The sequence below is a fragment of the Sinocyclocheilus rhinocerous genome, unplaced genomic scaffold, assembly GCF_001515625.1.
Source record: "Sinocyclocheilus rhinocerous isolate Xijiao unplaced genomic scaffold, SAMN03320098_v1.1 scaffold603, whole genome shotgun sequence".
In the NCBI taxonomy this organism is placed as follows: Eukaryota; Metazoa; Chordata; class Actinopteri; order Cypriniformes; family Cyprinidae; genus Sinocyclocheilus; species Sinocyclocheilus rhinocerous.
The window spans coordinates 508,609-530,149 of record NW_015656630.1 but is presented as its reverse complement, the minus strand read 5'-3'; the positions used below and the strand labels follow the sequence as shown (position 1 = coordinate 530,149).

The window sequence follows — 21,541 nt, the reverse complement described above, 5'->3', positions numbered from 1 at the left end:
GTAAAAAATGTCATATTTAATTTCCTGTGAAAACAAACCCTCTGAAAAATCCATGTGTTTCCTTGATGTAGTAAAAGCTTACAAGGCATTTGCAGCACAAAGAAACAGTCTGTTATCTGAAACAAGTCACATTAGTGACTATAAAAACTCTCAACAACCCACACCAGTGTGTTACATGTTATCTGAGACGATAAACTAAGAAAAAGCTCTCACAAATAAACAACAACATCTGTAAACATTATTGCTGATAAAAAAGGGGTCTTTAACGGGAGTTCTGCAAATCCGCAATGGTTTGATCAGCTGTTTTTTAATGTGTTAAATATATCATTAATTCAACTCTGACTAAAGTTAAATAACAACGTTTAGTTAAACATATCATTATACATTTAAATGTGGCAGAAACAAAGTCAAATTAGAATGTAATGTACAAGTATATGACTATGTCTATCAATAACGAGTATTTAAATGGCTTTCCAATGCAAGCTTCATAAACCATGACCTGAAAAGACTGAAACCCTTGATGTAAAAAAAAAAAAAAAAAGATTCAGTCATTGTACTGTATGCAATACCCCCTTTATAACAAAACAAAATTAATTGTAAAGGTTAATAAAAATTTCATTGAACATACAGAGTTAATAGTTACTAAAAGGTAGCTACCCATGGGTTAATACCACAGAGAGACAAAACAGGATGTTTTTCAAAACAAACAAATAAAATATGTATCATTTGGATTTGTATCTGACCTCAAACACTGATTAACAGGGAGTGACACAGGCCAAAAAATAATGCATGTGATTTGAAAAACATCCTGTCCATTGTGACCAGGTTATGGGGAGAACTAAAATCGTTATCTGCTGGAAAGACATACACGTGCAGGCATACACACACACACACACACACACACACTCTGCCACCCTTCCCAGTGTTCCTTCTCACCCTGAGGCCTGTGGGACTCCCTACCTTCTCTCTTAAGCTCCACTGAATCTTTGCAGCCTGCACAGACATCGGGGAAGAACATAACAACAAAAAGACAAAAAGAATGATAAACAAACCAAAAATGAAGCACAATGTAAAACAAAATCAGACTTGAAAACAGCGATGATGAAGTAAACCATCAAACACAATGGAATCCATATTTTGCGGCCAATTGGCACCTGTTAATACAATAAAGACAGGCTTCCAGGCTTGACAATAAAAGAAAAAATGCATGGAGTTACACTATTCTGTATAATTTCAGCCCTAATTAAGCAATGAATAAGCCCTCTTTATTAATCATGAGTCATAAATTGGGTTGCTAACAGATCCCCGTCAATCCAAACATCAGTGAACAAAGGTATGATTAAAAAACGAAAACACTGATGCCACTCTTTCTCTCTCTGGGTAAAGAAAGACAAGAACATTTAGAAAGTCTGTTGTCACATTCTGGCTCAATGCTCCTGATCTATTTAAAGACACCGTGTAACGCCAAAGTACCATCTGCCTTCAGCTGAGCCATTATTGCAACTGTGAACATGATCAGCCACAGTCATCCTAGAATGAGCTTTTAAAAATGGACATAACATGAAAATGTTAGGCGGAAAAAATTTAAAACAAACTAAAACAAAGAACCTTAACTTCCTTATAGGAACGATTCAATGTCCTAGCAAATATTACTACTTGTCTGTTTGCCTAACATGTCTTCTCCCGGATCTAGTGGCCTCGGTTTAGTTGTCTCACAGAGGTGTGTCTTGTGACAACATTACCACTTTACCTTTTCTTTACAATGGTTTCAACAATACAGAGATTTGAACACTGTGCTTGGCTGAATTAGCTTTCTACTTCTTAAAAGCCTAAGACAAGTAAGACGCATTAGATTTACACTGAAGTATCGCCACAAGCCACTTTTATGAAATGAATGATTACTTATAAACGTGCCTGACAACCTTATTTTTAATGGATTTAAAGTCTTCAAGAAAAAGCTGGACAATCATAAACTGCAATGTTTGCACCACCTGCTACCTTAAGATCTTTTCTCATGGCTGATATTGTGAAACCTGCAACAAAACTAAACCAACTGGGCAGACAGCTATATTTTATTCTATGAAAACCTAACTCTAGCTATGAAAACCACACCTCAACCATCCACATTTTGACACTTTGAAACTTTGTTGATTTGATACGGCTTCAACTTTGCAAACGAAAAAAAAAAAAAAACTCAACCAATAGGGTGAGCTCAGGAAAACTGCATCTGAATTTACCTGAATCACCATGTATCGCTCACCTGCTCCAGGCTGTCATCTTCTGCCAGATTCCTAGAGTCCCCATTACTGTTAATAGGAATCTCCATAGTGGCTGCTTTACTCATCAAACTGTCCGCCATACTGGAGTGTTACTGAAAGAGAGAGTGAGATAAGGAAAAAGATGAGAAAATAAAACAGAGCTTTTCAATATATTACAAAAGGTTGTTTGTGACATTTCGGAATAATATATTCATAAATTCACAGCTGATAATTAACAATGCAGACCACCAGACCTCACTTCAGACAACAAATGCTAGATTATAACAGGCTCACAAGGTCGAAGTGAATGATAAACAAGGCCTGCTGTCATTCTACTTAACATATCATTTTGCGAAAACACATTGTATTTTGGGGAAAAATATCCCTTTAATTGTAAAATTTATAAGGCCTTCTATATTCCACATACGTTTGCCGGAAGCTGTAGATGGAAAAGAGTTTACTCAGGAATGTACTGCTGACACGCACTTATCAGATCTGACAGAGCCCAACCCAGTCATTACCACGAAAGGAACTGCCATGGAGTTCAAGGACTAGATCATTCACTTCCAACTAATTAACTCGGTTAAAAACCCCTTCAAGTTTCTAGGTATTTCCATCGATACTTGCTTTGGTTACTCCTTCAGAGTCCATTCCCACACCTGCGGGAGGGGCTTCACAGCAATGAGTGAGCAACTTCTCAAGCAGGCTTTCATTGTTAGCTCTCATAAAGCTCCCAGGCTCAGCCTCCTCAATGGGCAGAGGAAAATATAGGAATGCTGGGAGCTATGTAACAATCATGTGACTCATGCAAGTTCGTCTAAGCTTCAGCTTTAGACAAGCGCTCAGAGAGGGAGGCTCGGTGCTCAAAGGGCCGATCTGAGCGGAGGCATCATAGTCTGCCTTCACAGAAGAGCCATTTAATTCTCCTGAGTGCTAGAGCATGAAATTTAGGCAGGATAAAAGCTAATGGTTCAGGTCTTATCTGTAAACCACAGGAATGGAAAACTGGCATTAATAAATTTGCACTCAGTGAGCAGCAATGATGGCGGTGAGCCAGTGCAAGTGCTCCTTTACAATAATGATGGAATGCAGGGGATAGGACCATGGTCATGGGATGTGGGCTGATGTGACCTTATTGAAGGCATTAAAATAAGCACCATTTACTTAGCGTAACGAAACTGTGGCAAAGTCCTTATGCCAGAAAGCAATGCTTCAATTTGTGGCTTGCAGTATCACCTTTGATTTACCAGCTACCTGTCGATGTGAATGACATTCTTTTTTTACTTATGAATACTTCGAACTATCATCACCTACAGAAAGATGCTGTGAGCATGACACTCACAATCCACTGCAGAAATGCTATTATTCAGAAGGACATCTGGCATCAATTTAGATGACATTTTAGCAACCTGTTGTCATATACAGTATGCAAACCCTCCAGAATAGCTCATCTGGAAACATGCACGGGTGGCTGGACAGATTTTTTTTCCAACTAAAGTGTAATTATGTTGCTTGTACATTTTACATACAATATACATTTTCCTCACAAACAACGAAACAATTGTATTTCTATTTAGTCAACTGTTGGCAATGACTTTTATTCACTTGCCCCCTCAGATTTCTGAGCCAAGTGGATTTTGAATGCAGCTTCCAAAATAAAAAAAAAATAGCCGATTAATATTTTCTATATTTAATACAATCACACTGGCGTGACGTTCAGTGCGTCATATCATCAGCTGTTAAATTCAAATCTGTGTTGGCTGGCTGGCAATTCTCTTGTCAGAAACAACAAAGTGCAAATGTGTGAACGAATCTGTAAGATATTAATTTCATAGTGTAAACAGCTTCAGTTATTTTAATGCGAGTTTTTGAGAGTGCTTGAACTAGACTGTCAGTGAAAATGTTCTTTGATAAGGTAAATGTTCTTTGCTCTCTTTCTGTACAATGAAAGTGTTATGATTAGTAGCCTAACTTGCAATGTTTTTATTCACATTAACTTAATGTTAAATTCACATAAACTCAGTCGTATTAAAATATGTTATGGCATGACACCCATATCTGTTAATTAAGTAAACAGACAGGTCTTTATGCATAGTTAATAGATTACATTATTAGGTTACTTTGACCATCATGCATAGATCAACATAATCTATAAAGGTGAGAATCAAGATATTTCATGATATAGCCTAGTTAATGCGTTTGGGGATGTTTCGAATAAAAAGGAAAAAATAAATAAAACATAAGTGATGTTGTGGCTGTGTGTCACATGGCACGTGCTATACTCAGTCTTGAAAACATAAATGCGGTTATGAGCTATGAGCTGTTAGTACATGCAGGAAGTCTACGAAGTCTAAACTAGCGGTGAACGTATCGTTGATATGCGCGGTGTCTAAATCCCACGGAGCAACTACCTGGGCGAACAGGTGGGACAGGTGAACGGCGACCATTTTTATGCCATTTAACTACGACATCATTCACCTTTACAAACTCGAGAAAAAATTCCTTTAATCCGTTTTTTTTTTCCACTTAATAAAAGCACGTGATTTCTACTCCGTTTGAAGATGTTTATTACATCATCGCCCTTATGGCTTGTTCAGCCGTGAAACAGTTAAGTTATGTATTTTATTTCCCATAACGCATCATTGTTATAATGTGTCAGGCTGGTTCAAGCATCCAACGTCCAAGTGACCGTCCATGTCGCCCAAGGGCCTTTAATTTAAAAAACGTTTTTCATGCATCAAGACAAATATGACACACTTGATCAGCAAGATCGCTAGCTAAAGCCACATCTTATTTTTTGTCATCATATAGCCACAATGCACTACATGAATTCTAATTCAACATCTGCTTAGTGCGATAAAGAATGCATAAATTAAAAACAAAACATAAAAGGTTATCTTACCTGTGTGTTTCCTATTGTAGGATTAGCTATTTGTCACGTGTGCTGGATATTTTATCCCAGTTCATACGCGATTATATACTGCCACTTCCAAAAGAGTGAGGAAATAATAAAAGCATGCATTCATGGAGGCTAAATTTATGTTAATTCATAAGCAGGCGGCTTTTCGCATGTTCAGCCGATTCCAATGTGACTGGCGGCTTGTTTGTATTATTGGGCGAATCAGCCTCCAGTAGCCCGAAATGCTTTGCGGATCTGACGACAGGCGCCGACCTTCCTTTAGCCGACGTGGAACATGCAGATAGCGCGAGGAAGAAGCCATGATGAGAAGGGAAGAGAAAATTTTTTTTTTTTGCAGTAGTAGACAAAAACAACATGACACCTCTCATCTTTAGATCACTAACAGACCACCAGAAAGTGCTTTGTCCAAAAACAATGTTGCTCAGACTTTCACTTACTGACTCAGACATTTTTTAAAGTAAAGTCATCGTCACAGTTTATACAGTTTGCAAAATGTGCTATATCAGATGAGAATCTGTTTGGTACATTTATACAGGCATTAAATATCAGACGTTTATATACTGAATACTGAATAAAATGTTGTCTGCAGATGTCTGAAACAGTGTAATGGTTTTCACGGTTGCTGATGTCAAGATTTTAAGATTGGCTAACTCAGCATTAATTATATTTCTCTTATCTTGCCAAAATTTCAATAATTAACTAATTAAACCCTAAAATGCATAAAATCTTGAATGGTTGTATCAAAGGTGCATTTTCTGCTTTGAAATGACATTGGGAAAAAACTGTATATAAATGTGAATTGAATATCAAAGATGTTTAGATTTATTTTTCTTATAGAAAATACACATTAAATTCCCAAAATATTTTTTACTACTAAGATATTATAGGGCTATTATTTTGTTCCCCGAAAAAAATAATCAAAAATTAATTTGGAAAACCAATCAATTAGAAGTCATATCATGCGTTTAAACAATATGGTTAATGATATTATTTGAAAATTTGTGTAAAAATATTCCACACACTAAGAAATTGTGATTAGAAAAAAAAACTGTCCCACTCAACTGTCCCATTCTATTTCTCTTTCATTCCACCTAGCAGCTACACACACTCACTCTCAAACTCTTTCTCACAGCTTCTCACTCAAAGTGCCATGAGATTGTCTGTAAAAAAAGCCAGAGATCAGAGATTGTGTCCAAACCTCAGGTTAGCAACGTTGTGGTGGGTCCTGGTGTTCAGTAATTCAGCAGGGTTTCTCTCTGCATTTTATATTAACTTTTCTGATTGAATCAAGCAAAAAACCATCCAAAACACAAAGGGATTTTTATGGTTATTAATGCAATATGCAATTGTTGGCCTTCTCAATCATGTGTAAATGCATTGCCTAATATATTTTTCTAAAGCAGCTACCTTAAGTTGGCAGGTGAAGGCTGTTAACAGGTCAACCTGTCATTCTTTAGAGGTGTTTCAGAAGTTTCCCTCAGCTGCCAAAGTTTTTACTGTTTTTTGTTGGTTTATATATCACAGCACTGTAACGGCACTGTAATGTGGAGCTTGCACGTATGACTTTTTGTTTAACAAGCGATCTGCACGTACAGTGATGTTGTAAACATTCCCCACACACAAACTCACACACTACCCACAGTCATTACACACGTAAAACAAGCTCAAGGAAAGTATACAAGGATACAAGGCAAGTATTTCAAACCGCACTTTAGTTTTAGCCAAAAAAAGAGGAATTTAATTGAAAACCAGTCCCTCAGACTTGTAAAAATATTATTTGGTGACCTTAACTTCCCAAATACTCAAAGGGTCACTGATGTGATGCTCTTTTTCTGGATCTTTTAATTTAGTAAAAATAATCAAAATTCAATTCGTACTGATTCATTTTGTTTTTTTAAGTAAGAATCAACATGTTTTCAAATATATTCCATTTGAACATCTTTATTTGTCACAGACTCATACATGATCCACTTGGTGGTGCTGTAACCTACACAGATTAATGTTAGTGATCGCATGAGAATCTGTTTTGAAAGTTGTAGGAGAGAAAACTAGCCACCACCTCTCTGTAACCTCGTTCACCTTAAATGGCTGCATTGGTCTTGACATGTTTGTGCGTTTGACGTTAGGTAGTTTACAATCAGATGCACGTCATAACAGGCGAAATCTGGCCAGTACAGCTGCCACACATCGACACACGTCAGCAAAGCGTGATTTGTACTTCTCACGCTGCCAAATTCTTCACGTCCCTCATCATAAAACGTCTCTAATGAGATCCTGATCGAGCCGTTCTTTTAACATTGAGCTGTTCACCCTCTGGCTCTGAATACAGTCTGGTTTTGACTAACTCTCTCATCAGTGAACTCAGAAAAACAGTTGTAAGTAAGGTCATGAAAGAGATCCTGCTGGTGTTTACTGTCTTGCACAAGGTGGACAGCACACATGCCAGTATGAAAAGATTTATTGCTGATTATATTTTACCGACTGTTAAGCCAAGCATTATTTGAACGTTTTTTTAGTCTTTGTATCATTGTTTATCGGTAAATAAATGGCTTATTATTTGTATATTACAAGCACAAAGCTTTCATCGGTTTGACACAGGCACTGTATTTTATCTAAAGCAACTTACAATGCAATGAAGATATATATATATACATGACCTTGGCGTTGCTAACGCCATGCTCTACCAGCTGAGCCACAGCAATAAGAAGACACAGCACACCTTGTTTATGTACTTGATCTCCCCTCAGTGTGGTTCTTGTTACTTGGGTCCGGACCAAAGCACAGATGACTGATTCCTGGATGCGAGTGCTACAGCAGCCTGTGGGATCAGCTCTGGAATGCTGCCATCACTTGTGAAGAATCCAGAGTCATGTTTATGAGATTAAGTACCAAACTGCACTCCTGGCTCAGCGGATGACCCCAACATCCCACCTCGATATCTTTCATGAGGAACCAGATGCCATTTAGAAAGGCTGTGTGTGTATGAACACGTACGTACGTATGTTCATATGTGTGTATTTGTATTATGTGTGTACACAACTAGAAGCAGCTGCTGGAGCCCTTTGCTTTCGGCCCACCGCTCTTGCCCCAAATCACCCTCCAGAGAGTACAGAGACATGGTACATCACAGGCTGCTGACTGATCCAAACCAGCTCCCATGAGCACACACAGCACCAGTTTGTCTTCGTATGTCAGAGCCGGCCGTTGTTGAACCTCCTCTGGCCCAAGTTAAATCAAAAAGTTCTGAGCAAAATATGCTGATAACATTATGTAAAATATTTAAGGTAATGTAATTACATAATTTAACAATAATTGTATTATTATAGAGCAGCTACTTCTAGACAGTGTTGATATTGTTAACTAGAGCTAATACTAAAATAATTTTCATCAATTGTAACAAGCTGAAATAAAATAAAATGTAAATACTAAAGATTAAAAAGATGAAAGATCTTTTAGGAAAATTAGATTTGTCGACTTGCCATCAGCGCTGATAGCCTCGTAAAATCATGAAATCATTCACACAACCAATTATTTCAAACATATTGATTCATTCAGGAAACAAAACAAGTATTTTTTGAGTGCATCATTGAATAATTTATTTAACCAATTCATTCAGACACACTGATTCACTAATGTGTGTCTCAGAGACACGCAACAGTCAGTTCTTCTTTGGCTTAGTTTGGAACAATTTTCATTGCTGGAACAAATATAGACTGACATTGTTGTGTCTGAAATGTACGTTTCAAATATAATATTGTTTTATATAAATTTTTAAAGATATATACACATTTACACAAGTTTCTCTGTTTAAAATGTATTTTACAGCATCTAAATAATTTACAGCATCTACCAGGCCATTGCACAATAGCACCTTCCCACAATTCCCTGTTTGATACGAACTGTGTCAAGGATGGCTTGAGAAGCTTTCACTTTCACCCATTTAACAGTGCATGGTTGCCTGCTGCTGCCAAAAGGCCACTAATACACTGCCAAGGCATTTAAACCGCAAAGTTAAACGAGTAACAGGGCTGTTGTATTTGAGAAGCACTGAACTCTCGCTGCGTTTCAAACACCGTGAGGTAAACGTCTCTATGTGGCTTTGCCCTCCTCAGTTTGGAGTTTCTCTCTGTGAGCATAGCAGGAGAGTGTATTTACGCATCTGTGTTTGTGGGAGATTGCTCTGTGACAAAGTGTTCACACGCAACTCAACGGCCAGCTGCAGAAATTCTGCTTGTTTTCTCCACAGAGCTGTTTCTGACCAAGGAATCGAAATGTTCCCCATAAATCACCTTTAACCATATCTGAGGACCGAAATCGAGTTCCAAAATGACTTCATTTATCTAAGCCTTTATCATTAGAGATCTGTAATTCATTTGCTTCAAGGCACTCTAAATGAACAAAGAATTCACTTGGTAGGTGTTATTTGTTTATACTAAGTGGGCGAGAGAGGAGGAAAGAGCAGATTTACAGCTGTGAATACAGGTGTGTCCTGTGAGGTCCATCAATAAATTGTCTCGTGAAAAGGAAGAGTTAAAGCAAGATTTGACAATAATTTCACATTCAATCAAAACCATAGAACTGTAACCAAACTGGGAGTCAAATCTGTGTGCTGAAGGCAGTGTTCCACTAATCGATTCTAAACGAAAGATTGTGAAAAATAAAGATTTCAAAAGAGTTTTTTTATAGCAGTGCCACAGAATAACTATTTTGGGTTCCTCAAAGAAACTTTTGGTGAACAGTTCTTAAAAGAGCCATCTGAAGAACCTTTTCCCACTATCAAAAAAAACAGTTTGTGCAATGGAAAGTTTACATGGACTTAAAGGATCTTCATGGAACCAACATGCAAAGAAGTTTAAGTGATGACACTCCTGCTGTATTTACAGAAATCTCACTTTCTCCCATCAGAATTTGTCATAATGACTCTTTTCAATTCAATCTTAGTGAATTTATAGCGTGATTTCCTCATTTCAAATAAATCAATGCAATTCATCAAGTATAAGCAGCTCATGTTCAGGCCTGTAGCCATAATAATCTAGATTTGTGTAATAATATTTAAAATCTGCTAATATTTATCATTCCAAAACTACAAAGCATGCACTCCTTGTGATGTTGTGTTTACCGCAGCATTGTCTCCAGCATGGCTCCATGTAAACCGTGTGTATCTGCCAGGCGGTCACCTCCTGGGGTTCAGTCCTGTAATGCGCAGAGAGAAAGATGGATGGTCTTCCTCGACAAAGTCATTAAGAGGGTTAGCAAACATTCCCTTAGCCACTCTTAAAACGACAAGGCTCTCTTTCTAAATAAAGCGAGTAGTCGCACAAAAACAAATAACTTTTCCAGAACACTCATCTCCGATGTCATCTGATCCGGAACTGCTTTCTGAAAGATGTACTGATAAATAAATGCAAGGGGGTGTCCTTTGACCCGTGAGGGGGTCCTGTAGGTACTGGGGGCCTCAGTGGTTTGGGAATTGAAGGGAGGCACAGCTTGAGGTCAGTCTCTTATAATGTGTGAACACCTGTAAGTGAGTAACGGCTCGCTTCTTTGATTATTTGCACCCACAGCTATTCGGCTAAACACAGAGTATATAAATCATCTAGATTTAGCGTACACTTCTCTTCCAGACTGCCCATCGCCTAAACCCACCTGCACTTGCTTTATGGACAATGACAAAAAGAGCAGGCCTGGTGAAACCAGCCACTAAGTTTAGTTTTATAGGCCACACGTTTGTAGAGAGACCATTTATAATAGGACTTCTGTTTGTTTTTTTGGGGGGAAATGCTTCTAAACTTACTTGCATCCTCAGACATTTTATTATTTCTCATTAAGTGAACACTGAGAATACAGTTATTGGTCTAGACTAGCACCAATAGCTAGAAACTGTGGTTTGACATTGAAAGCCAAATGAAGATTAATAATAATTTTTATTTATATAGCGTCTTACCAACACCCAAGGCCGCTTTACAAAGTCAGGTTTAAGGAACAGAGCCAAATAAACATCAACATCGAAGGACAGAACACATACCAAGAGCTGAAAGTTGTATATAGAGGTCGCTTACAAAGGTTGTAAATGGTACATAAATATGATAATTTTCACTGTTTTATTTGGCATTTCATCACTGTTAAACTAGTACAATTCTTGTTTGACAGAGCACAGCTAAAAACATACTCAGAAATGTGAATCTACATAAAAATACATGTTATGTAGGCATTTTAGAATCTACATAAACGCATGGCACTAGTCTAATTTGCTGATGAGATGCCAAAAATAAATAATTAAATGAGTCTGTGTACAGTTAGGCTTTCAGTCAGGGTTTTATACTAAAATTGAAACATATGCTTGAAAACTGAAATAAAATAAAATATTTAAAAAGTCATAACATAAAAACTAGTCATATTTCTCATTTTCATTTAGGTTAACTTCATGTATGAAAATAACTAAAACTACAACTGAAATAATAATTTTAAAAAACTATATAGACAGATTAAAAAAAAAAACAAAGTGACTAAATCTTTAACTACAATGAAAATGAAAACCAATATATACAAATAAAAGTCAGATTGAAATAAAAACTATAATAGCATATCAAAATAACACTGGTTAGACCAAAAATATTCCCCCAAATGTATTTGCAGACCAGAAATTTTTATACTGAACAATATCACTGACTTGCATTGCAGCATGAATAAATTATGTATTTAGCATTATAGTCTCTGTGTTTTAATTTTTGCTGACTGTTGCTGTTGCTATTTGTTGTGTGGTGATGTTAAGAGCTCATCATTTTGCTTGATGTTGAGTGTCATCATTATTTAGTTTTGCATGCGTACTAATGAATTTTAAATGGTTAAGTGAGGTCTGTGTGTATCTATATAAAATTATTATTGCACATAATATCTTTGCTTTGCAAGATTCTTTTCTTTAGGGGCAAATATATGTTTTCATACAAGTCGTCATATAAAACCTGATCAAATGGTGAGAAATTTAATGTTTGTGTCAGCTAATTGATGAAAAAAGACAATCTAAAAAAAACAGAATATACATTTATTTTAAATAATAATAATAATAATAATAATAATATAAAATATACAACAATATAAAATAATAATTAATAAAAATGGCTGAACAATAAATAATGACCTTATTTATTAGCTGAACAACATATAGCATTTAGTGAATGAACAAATAAAATAAATAGACTGCCATGAAATTTCAATATATCATGTTGCCAGATTTGTACCTTTTCACAGCAGTTCCCTTTTTAAGAGCTATTTAGACGTGAAGTTAACATTACTCTATGAGAGTGAGTGCTGTGAGTCTCCACACACATGTCGAGCACATGCAGAAATAGCTCTAATGTGCGAGCTGTGACCAATCCCAAACAATAAACCACCAGAACGTTCTAGCGTTCAGTTTTCATAAACCGTCAAGACACAGTCTCTCATTATGCAGCGCTCCACATGAGGAATCCATCCTGAGAAAACCCAGCTCAGCTCATATCTTGAGCGAATGTGTCAGCAAAGCTATAATCACTATGGTGATGCCCTTATAAGGGTACTGAGTGTGTTTGGTTTATGCTTGTCTCCCAGACCCTGCATCCATGTTCTTATTGCATTCCATCACTTTCTCTCCTCTCCTGCCAGCTAATAATACCTCCTCAAAGAAGGGATATACGCAGGCTAAGAGGAGAGATTGGGGGAAACAGACTACTGAGTATCATAGACAGTATTAATGCATTTATAAATGACAGCACATTTTAAAAACTGTCGGTTTAATACTAAGTAATTTGAACATTTACAGGAATAGTTCACCCCAAAATGAGAACTATCATGATTTACTCACCCTCATGTCAACCTGGATTACTTACTTTTTTATATGGGTGACATAAGACTGGATCTTTCAAGCTCCAGAAATGATGCAAATGCACAAAAAAATTTGGTCACACTTTATATTAGGTGGCCTTAACTACTATATGCTTACATCAAAAAAGAAGTGCTATGTACTTATTGTGTTCATATTGTATTGCAAAACACTTTTGCTGCTATTGAGGTGAGATACGGGTAAGGTTAGGGACAGGTTTGGTGGTATGGGTAGGTTTAAGGGTGGGTTAAGGTGTAAGGGTCAACAGTGTAATTATAAATGTAATTACAGAAATTAATTACAGATGTAATTACATATAGATATTTTTAAAAATATAAGTACAATGTAAAAACACGTATGTTCACAATAAGTGTACCAAATGATTAATTAAAATGTAAGTAGTAGTTAAGGCCACCTATAAAGTGGGACCAAAGGTTTCATACAGAAAGTCCATATGGGACAACATGAGGGTGAGTAAATTATAATGCAATAAAATAGTACTAATTTATACTTTAATTTTATCATTTAATAAAATACATTTTATAAAAACCTTTTGGTTGAACGTCTAATTTGCTTTAATTTAATTTAATTTTTGTTCATGTTTGTTTTTGGAGACTCTGAGCCATCAATGGCCATTCACTTGAGTTTGAGATAACTTTGGATAGTTCTTATTTACAGTGCATAATATTTTTTTAAACCTTCTTCCCTTTTTTTTTTTTTTTTTTAAAGCAGTTTAATATGAGAAATATGGTCTGGCAGGTTGCAAAGTCATGCTTATATTGAGCATCTTTTTTGACTTGATATGTATATAAAAGAGCAATACCAAATGTAATCGTTAATAAATAGTTATATAGTTATAAAAATATCACATATACTGTACAACTAATTACTCAAACAATAAAACAGCTAATATTGAAAACAAAATGTCCTCACATATAAGTCTTGGTTTGTATATTTTGTCATAATTTTTCCAGTGCTCTTCTGAATTTATTTTCCACTGTTTTTAATACTATGGAGCTTAAAATGGTGACTTTACTGTAACACATCACAGAACTGTTGGCCAGAAATCTTTTACCACTATAATGATTGGGGCATTACTCTACTTTGTTTTGAACAAAAGTCATTGTTGTGTTTGTACAAAGCTATTTTTTGCTGTATACTGTACTCTGCCAGACTAGAATCGCATCACTTTTGGGAAGTCGGTAACCCTTTCCTGTGTGTCAGCTGAAAAACAAGGGGCTGTTTGGCACGCAGTGGCATGAGAAAATGAAATCAAAGCATGCAACATGTCAGTGATTCACACAACATCTCTGATGTCTTGTGACCAAACAGATGGACTTTATTTCCCTGGAGCTGAATCATGCTTTTTTGCGTCGATGACTATTAGTGGATAAAACTGCCAAGGTGCATGACTTGCTCTTGGATGAAATTACACAGTTCAAAATAATCTAGGTGAATTCTTTTTATCTTAGATTGCGTGACTTTAAAAGTCAGCACCCATTTTTTGACTTTACCTTTCCCGGCAGCCTGTACATCCAGATCAGGTTTTTTTTTTCTGTGCATGATCCAGTACAGCTCAGTACTAAACCCCATCACCTCACCCTATAAACCTCTTGGAGACTTCAGATGAATGAATGGATTTAGGCTATGTGCTGAACTCCCTATTCATCCCAACACGGAGTCATTTCTTCCTTCTGTCAAGGTTTATCATATTTGCGGGCTGATCAAGTTGGCAGGGCTCTGGCTCTTCACGAGCATAATGCCTGGTCTGATCTCTACAGCAACCTGATCTGTAATAGTGTAGAGGAGGCTTGTCTGGAACCACTAGACAGATCAAACCCAGCACTCTTCTGGGGGAAATCAATTTAGCAAAAGCTCCAAACAGACAAATAAATATGTTGTTGGTTAAATAAATCACCCGCTTCTAAAGAGAAGAACCACTGGTGCCATGAGAAGGTAAAGCATCACCTTAGAAAAAATGAGAGGTTTTGTGCTCATCGTTTATTCATGTTCAGGCCACTTCATCTCTCAACATCATGTCCCAGGAGTGCCATAAATAGTGTTGCATTGGGAGGCAGAGATGGACCAGGGCAAGGGTCCCTGTGGTACAATTACACATCAAAATGTGCCATTAAATTCATAAATATTGTACATTTGCAATTACTAAGGAAATATCTGAGCTTGCAAGGCAGTAAAATAACATACATTAAGTGATTCAGGCTGAATGAATTGCAGAAGTTCAATACTTGGCAATATCTGTTTGAGAAATATTAATACAATGATCTAAAGTAATAAGTATTTCGTTTCAAGTGTATCAGTTGATTTCAATTGATTTTATGCATCTACAGTGATTGAAACCGAAAATACTCAATCACAAACATCTACTACAGCTATTTACAGATGAAAAACAAGATAACATTTGTTATTTTTGTAATGTGTTTTAACCATATGTTACATCTTTCCCCCTCTCCGTGGATCTCGGGCCAAGGGTCTTATGATAATGGAAATAAAGCAGTGGAAACAAGTAAGAACATATGGGAGCTGCCAAAGCACAGGCCAGCAGCCTGGACAGAGCATATAGCCTTTAGAGATGACAAGACGACATGATGTAAATTAACATCTTTACAAATAATCTGCTGAAAGGTTATTATTCTCTATGAAGAGAGTAAATGTTGGAGATCCTGGCATTTTGTGTGCGCTCCGACACGTCACGTGAGCAATGTTTTAGCCCAGACCTGCCATGTTCCAGTTTCATAAAGATGTTTGAAAATTGGATTCAATTGAATCAATTGTGCTACAATATATTTATTTTTTTTCGAAGCACTTGAATCTCTGGCACATAAGGACATTTGCTGGTTAAAGTGTAGAAGTGTATATATGAATACGCAGCAAAAATATTTTTACCAAACAGATGGACTTTATTTCCCTGGAGCTGAATCATGCTTTTTTGCGTCGATGACTATTAGTGGATAAAACTGCCAAGGTGCATGACTTGCTCTTGGATGAAATTACACAGTTCAAAATAATCTAGGTGAATTCTTTTTATCTTAGATTGCGTGACTTTAAAAGTCAGCACCCATTTTTTTACTTTACCTTTCCCGGCAGCCTGTACATCCAGATCAGGTTTTTTTTTTCTGTGCATGATCCAGTACAGCTCAGTACTAAACCCCATCACCTCACCCTATAAACCTCTTGGAGACTTCAGATGAATGAATGGATTTAGGCTATGTGCTGAACTCCCTATTCATCCCAACACGGAGTCATTTCTTCCTTCTGTCAAGGTTTATCATATTTGCGGGCTGATCAAGTTGGCAGGGCTCTGGCTCTTCACGAGCATAATGCCTGGTCTGATCTCTACAGCAACCTGATCTGTAATAGTGTAGAGGAGGCTTGTCTGGAACCACTAGACAGATCAAACCCAGCACTCTTCTGGGGGAAATCAATTTAGCAAAAGCTCCAAACAGACAAATAAATATGTTGTTGGTTAAATAAATCACCCGCTTCTAAAGAGAAGAACCACTGGTGCCATGAGAAGGTAAAGCATCACCTTGGAAAAAATGAGAGGTTTTGTGCTCATCGTTTATTCATGTTCAGGCCACTTCATCTCTCAACATCATGTCCCAGGAGTGCCATAAATAGTGTTGCATTGGGAGGCAGAGATGGACCAGGGCAAGGGTCCCTGTGGTACAATTACACATCAAAATGTGCCATTAAATTCATAAATATTGTACATTTGCAATTACTAAGGAAATATCTGAGCTTGCAAGGCAGTAAAATAACATACATTAAGTGATTCAGGCTGAATGAATTGCAGAAGTTCAATACTTGGCAATATCTGTTTGAGAAATATTAATACAATGATCTAAAGTAATAAGTATTTCGTTTCAAGTGTATCAGTTGATTTCAATTGATTTTATGCATCTACAGTGATTGAAACCGAAAATACTCAATCACAAACATCTACTACAGCTATTTACAGATGAAAAACAAGATAACATTTGTTATTTTTGTAATGTGTTTTAACCATATGTTACATCTTTCCCCCTCTCCGTGGATCTCGGGCCAAGGGTCTTATGATAATGGAAATAAAGCAGTGGAAACAAGTAAGAACATATGGGAGCTGCCAAAGCACAGGCCAGCAGCCTGGACAGAGCATATAGCCTTTAGAGATGACAAGACGACATGATGTAAATTAACATCTTTACAAATAATCTGCTGAAAGGTTATTATTCTCTATGAAGAGAGTAAATGTTGGAGATCCTGGCATTTTGTGTGCGCTCCGACACGTCACGTGAGCAATGTTTTAGCCCAGACCTGCCATGTTCCAATTTCATAAAGATGTTTGAAAATTGGATTCAATTGAATCAATTGTGCTGCAATATATTTATTTTTTTTCCGAAGCACTTGAATCTCTGCACACTAAGGACATTTGCTGGTTAAAGTGTAGAAGTGTATATATGAATACGCAGCAAAAATATTTTTAACAACATGCTCTATCTACAAAACATTTGCAAACATTTCTTTAAAAAGTAATCTACAAAGTGTAATCTATAACATCGGTAAATACCAGTAAAGAATTATCTCTGTAATATGTAGCACTTATTTGGTGTATAGTATCAACAAGTAGTGCTGGGTAGATTACTTACAAATTGTAGTCCATTACTGATTACAGATTACATGATGAAAAATGTAGTTAGTAATGTAATCTAGGTTATTCATTTTAGGTAATGTATTCTGACTACTTTTTAGATTACTTATAGATTACTTTTTACCTTGTTAACTACTTTTACTTCTTTAACCTTTTTTTTTTTACCTTATTTTAAATTTACCATTAAATCTACCATATTGATTTAAAAAGAAAGAGAAAAAAATATTTGATATCAACATTATGAAGTGCATTAAACATTACATCACACCAGGATTATTTACATTAAAACTATGACATTTACATGACCATTCTATATTGTGAGTATAGTCAAAGCTAAATGGTGAAACACAGTAAGATTTTTGGAAAGGAAACAGTAAAGGAGAGAAAAAAAGAAGAATTACGGAGAATCAATAAATGATTAATAATTTACTGACATTTGATGAATAATATGTAATCATGTAATCCATAAAAATAACTGTAATCTGATTATGAGCATTTTTAAATTGTAATATAATCCATATTATGAGTACTCAGTTTTTGGAATCTAATTACGTAATCCAGATTACATGTAATCAGTTACTACCCAGTACTGCCAACAAGTTAATGCATTTCTACAGATATAGTTTTGAGGACTTTAAGGATCAGAAGATTCTGATGAAAATGTATGAACTTAAATTATACAACTAAAGCCATGTATTTGTTACTGGCTCGTTAGTTTGCTTTTGATCAACCTACAAACCACTACAAAGCCTTGTTTGCTAAAATCTAGACTCTGAAGGAAAGGTTTCAAAGCTTTTTTTGTTTTTGTTTCAAACTCTTTGAGCCAATCAACTACCTTTGCGCTTTCCACCGGTATTATAGACCTCCTTTGCTCCTATCCTCCCCTCTGGACCTGATTTTTTTAATAGAAGGTGTTAAGTCAGGACCTGTCTCTTAGATAAAACACTGGAACACGAACGAGTCAGCTGAATCAAATGAGTAAAAGCGAATCAATCCAAAGCATTCACACACCAATAAAAAACAAACCTGATGTTTCACAGGAGTGATAAGATCTGACATAGGGCAGGTTTTATTGGTGTCAGTGGGAGAGAGAGGTGAGCTCTCACATCACAGTCTGCCTGCTGCAATATAGCCAGAGGTAAAGGAGGAAAATGAAAGAAAGAGAAGAAAAACGTAACAAGAGGGGGTTGGAGAGCAATAAAAGTGTTCAAGAGGGATCTTTATTTAGGTGTGGAATCGGACTCTAAAGTGAAAGCAGATGGTAGTATAGTCTAGAATACTTTCCATTTGAAATACTGTATGTTGCTCTTGAGCTACTCTGCATGGGTCAACTTCAGAGCTCCACAACCCAGATTCTGGAGCTCAGACAGATTTTGGTGCCTGCATCCAGGCATGTGCATGATAGTTGATGCATAAAATGTTTAATATTTTAGGTTAAATTTATATATACATTAAAAGTCAATAATTAAAATGTTTTAATATTTTTAAAAGACGTCTCTTAAAATCACTAAGACTAAAAGAATACAGTAAAAACAGTAATATTGTAATATTTTAGACTAAATCGAGCTTTGGTCATCATTGGTCAGCTTTTTACTGGTAGTGTATGCATTTCTTTTTGATCACAATCATTCATTATTTTTTTAGTCTCTCAGTTAATATCTAGTCATAAAAGGTGCATGCATAATTATTATACAAGAATGATTTTAAAAACAGTCTAAGATGCAGGATATGTCTCCAGCCACAGCCTTAACTCTGCACAAAACATTGCAATGTTATAACGATTTTATTGGAAAAGCCGTTTAGATTCAACGTCATCTTCTGTACAGTGTTATAAAACAGAAAATAATGCATGGAGAGAATCAAATCGGGGACAGTGAAACCACACATTTAAGATGGATGCTGAGGCACAATTTTACGCTTGAGCGTTCTCACAAAAAATTACTCAGTTGGATTTATCTGCCGTTCGTTTTGAGAGTTTAAAGGGGAGCTTTAAAATGTAGTGCACTGGAATTCACTCAAAGCTTTGTGTCAGTGTGTATGTGAGCATTAAGATAAAACCTCTGGCTGTGTCCAAACAGCTCTGGCTCAATGTCCAAATGGCTGAGGGGGCGTTTAGGCTCTGATCTCTGACACATAGGAAAACAGACAGACAGATCATAATTACATTTTACAAAGTCTTACTCAGAATTGATATTTCATATAATTACTTCTGAGGTGTTTGACAGCTACCAATGCATGATTATATTATATTATATTTATAAATATTTAGCTCTGGATTTTTTTTGCTGACACTTACAGCTGTGAGTCAAATGTTTCAACACACGTCAAACACTCACCTTTAGTAGCTGTTAAGTCTTTGGTTCCTCCTCATGTCTCTTTGTTGAGTTAAAATCTCCTGAGCAAATAAAATAGTTTTTAAAATACCATAAATTTTCCTTGCACTGACCGCAGTACAAAATTTCCCCCTTAAGTAGCGTGACATTCCCATACACATATTGCTGAAAAACTCAGCATCTTACCAAAAGTGAGAGGAAACCGAGAGCCAGAGAGCTCAGAGAACTCAGAGAGCTCAGAGCCTGTCTGAGAAGGTCAAGTTCAAGACGTAATATTTAAGGTACACCTCTTCTTTCCTGAGGTGCTTTACATGTCATGCCTTTTCTGACAGACCTGCTAAAATTAAAAAAAAGGGAAAGAAAAGATATAAATCACAGGCATTGTTCTTCTACCCTGTTCCAAAAAAAAAAAAAAAAGTTTTGGGGAGTTTTGTGGTTTACTTGTGGATTATTGTGATGTTTTTGCCAGCTTTTTAGACTCTCATTCTGACAGCACCCATTCACTGCAGAGGATCCATTGGTGAGCAAGTGAAGCCAGTGAAGAAACAAACTCATCTACATCTTGGATGATAAAAGTCTTAGCAAATTTTCATTTTGGGTCAACTATGCCTTTATATATGACTAAATACACATTTTTATGGTAACATTTCAAACATGTAGACGATTCATGTTATTTCCAGTTAATGAAGATGCTATTTCCATTTTAGTGGTAATGTTGTAGAAACAAAAACAGAGAGAGAAGGGGAAAAATTAAAAATCGTATTCCTAACAGATTTTTGCACACTAAAGTAAACATGGGTCTTGTCAAGGGGAGAGCTGGAAAAAAGGGGCAACAGGAGGCCCTGATAATGGAAGCAGTTCTTTACAGGAGGCCCTGATAATGGAAGCAGCTCTTTGCAGAGGTTATGGATGGAGCCTGTTTCCTGCTGTTGATGTAAACTCAGGCCACACAAAAGAGGAGGTGATGGGAACTCTGATATTCACCCATATAGAGCCTCTTTTAACTGTGATTCATCTTGTTCTCTCACTCCACATTAAGGCTGATATCTGATTTTTTAAAGCTTTTTTTTTGTTACATCTTGATGTACGATCTTCTGTGTCTTAGCTGTCTTACATTCAGCTTGTACACGTTTAGAAAACGTTTAGGTCTTTTTCAACGCTGGATCATTTAGTAAGAATGGACAAATCAAAACCAGGTGGGATAGTGTTACTGTCACACACTGTTTGGCTCATTAGATAATCCATCCTTCTCCTCAACTCTAAATTCTGTAATTTATTCACTTGAATGGAAAAAATCTGTCAGTGCTGTGGAGGGAATTGTTTATGAACAGCCACATTACAACACAAAGACGTTGACAGCATCCTGCTTTCAGCATGTCCATTAATCATCTTCATTTGTAACTCAACATCTCTGCATCCAAAACAACAGCTGAGTTATTTAATTCCACAATGCAGCAACAGAAGTTTGAATGGTGCTAGTCTTTTTTTTTTTTTTTTTACAAAATTACATTTATATGAATTTCT

General features: G+C 36.3%; 1 long non-coding RNA gene across 1 annotated transcript; it reads right to left on the bottom strand.

Moving 5' to 3' along the window:
- Nucleotides 1-828: 828 nt before the first annotated feature.
- LOC107720630 (uncharacterized) lies at nt 829-5,431 on the bottom strand. The gene is made up of 3 exons (XR_001637631.1): nt 5,161-5,431; nt 2,261-2,371; nt 829-993 (listed from the first exon to the last, which is right to left on the bottom strand). It is a non-coding gene; the product is annotated as an uncharacterized LOC107720630 (long non-coding RNA).
- Nucleotides 5,432-21,541: the final 16,110 nt, after the last annotated feature.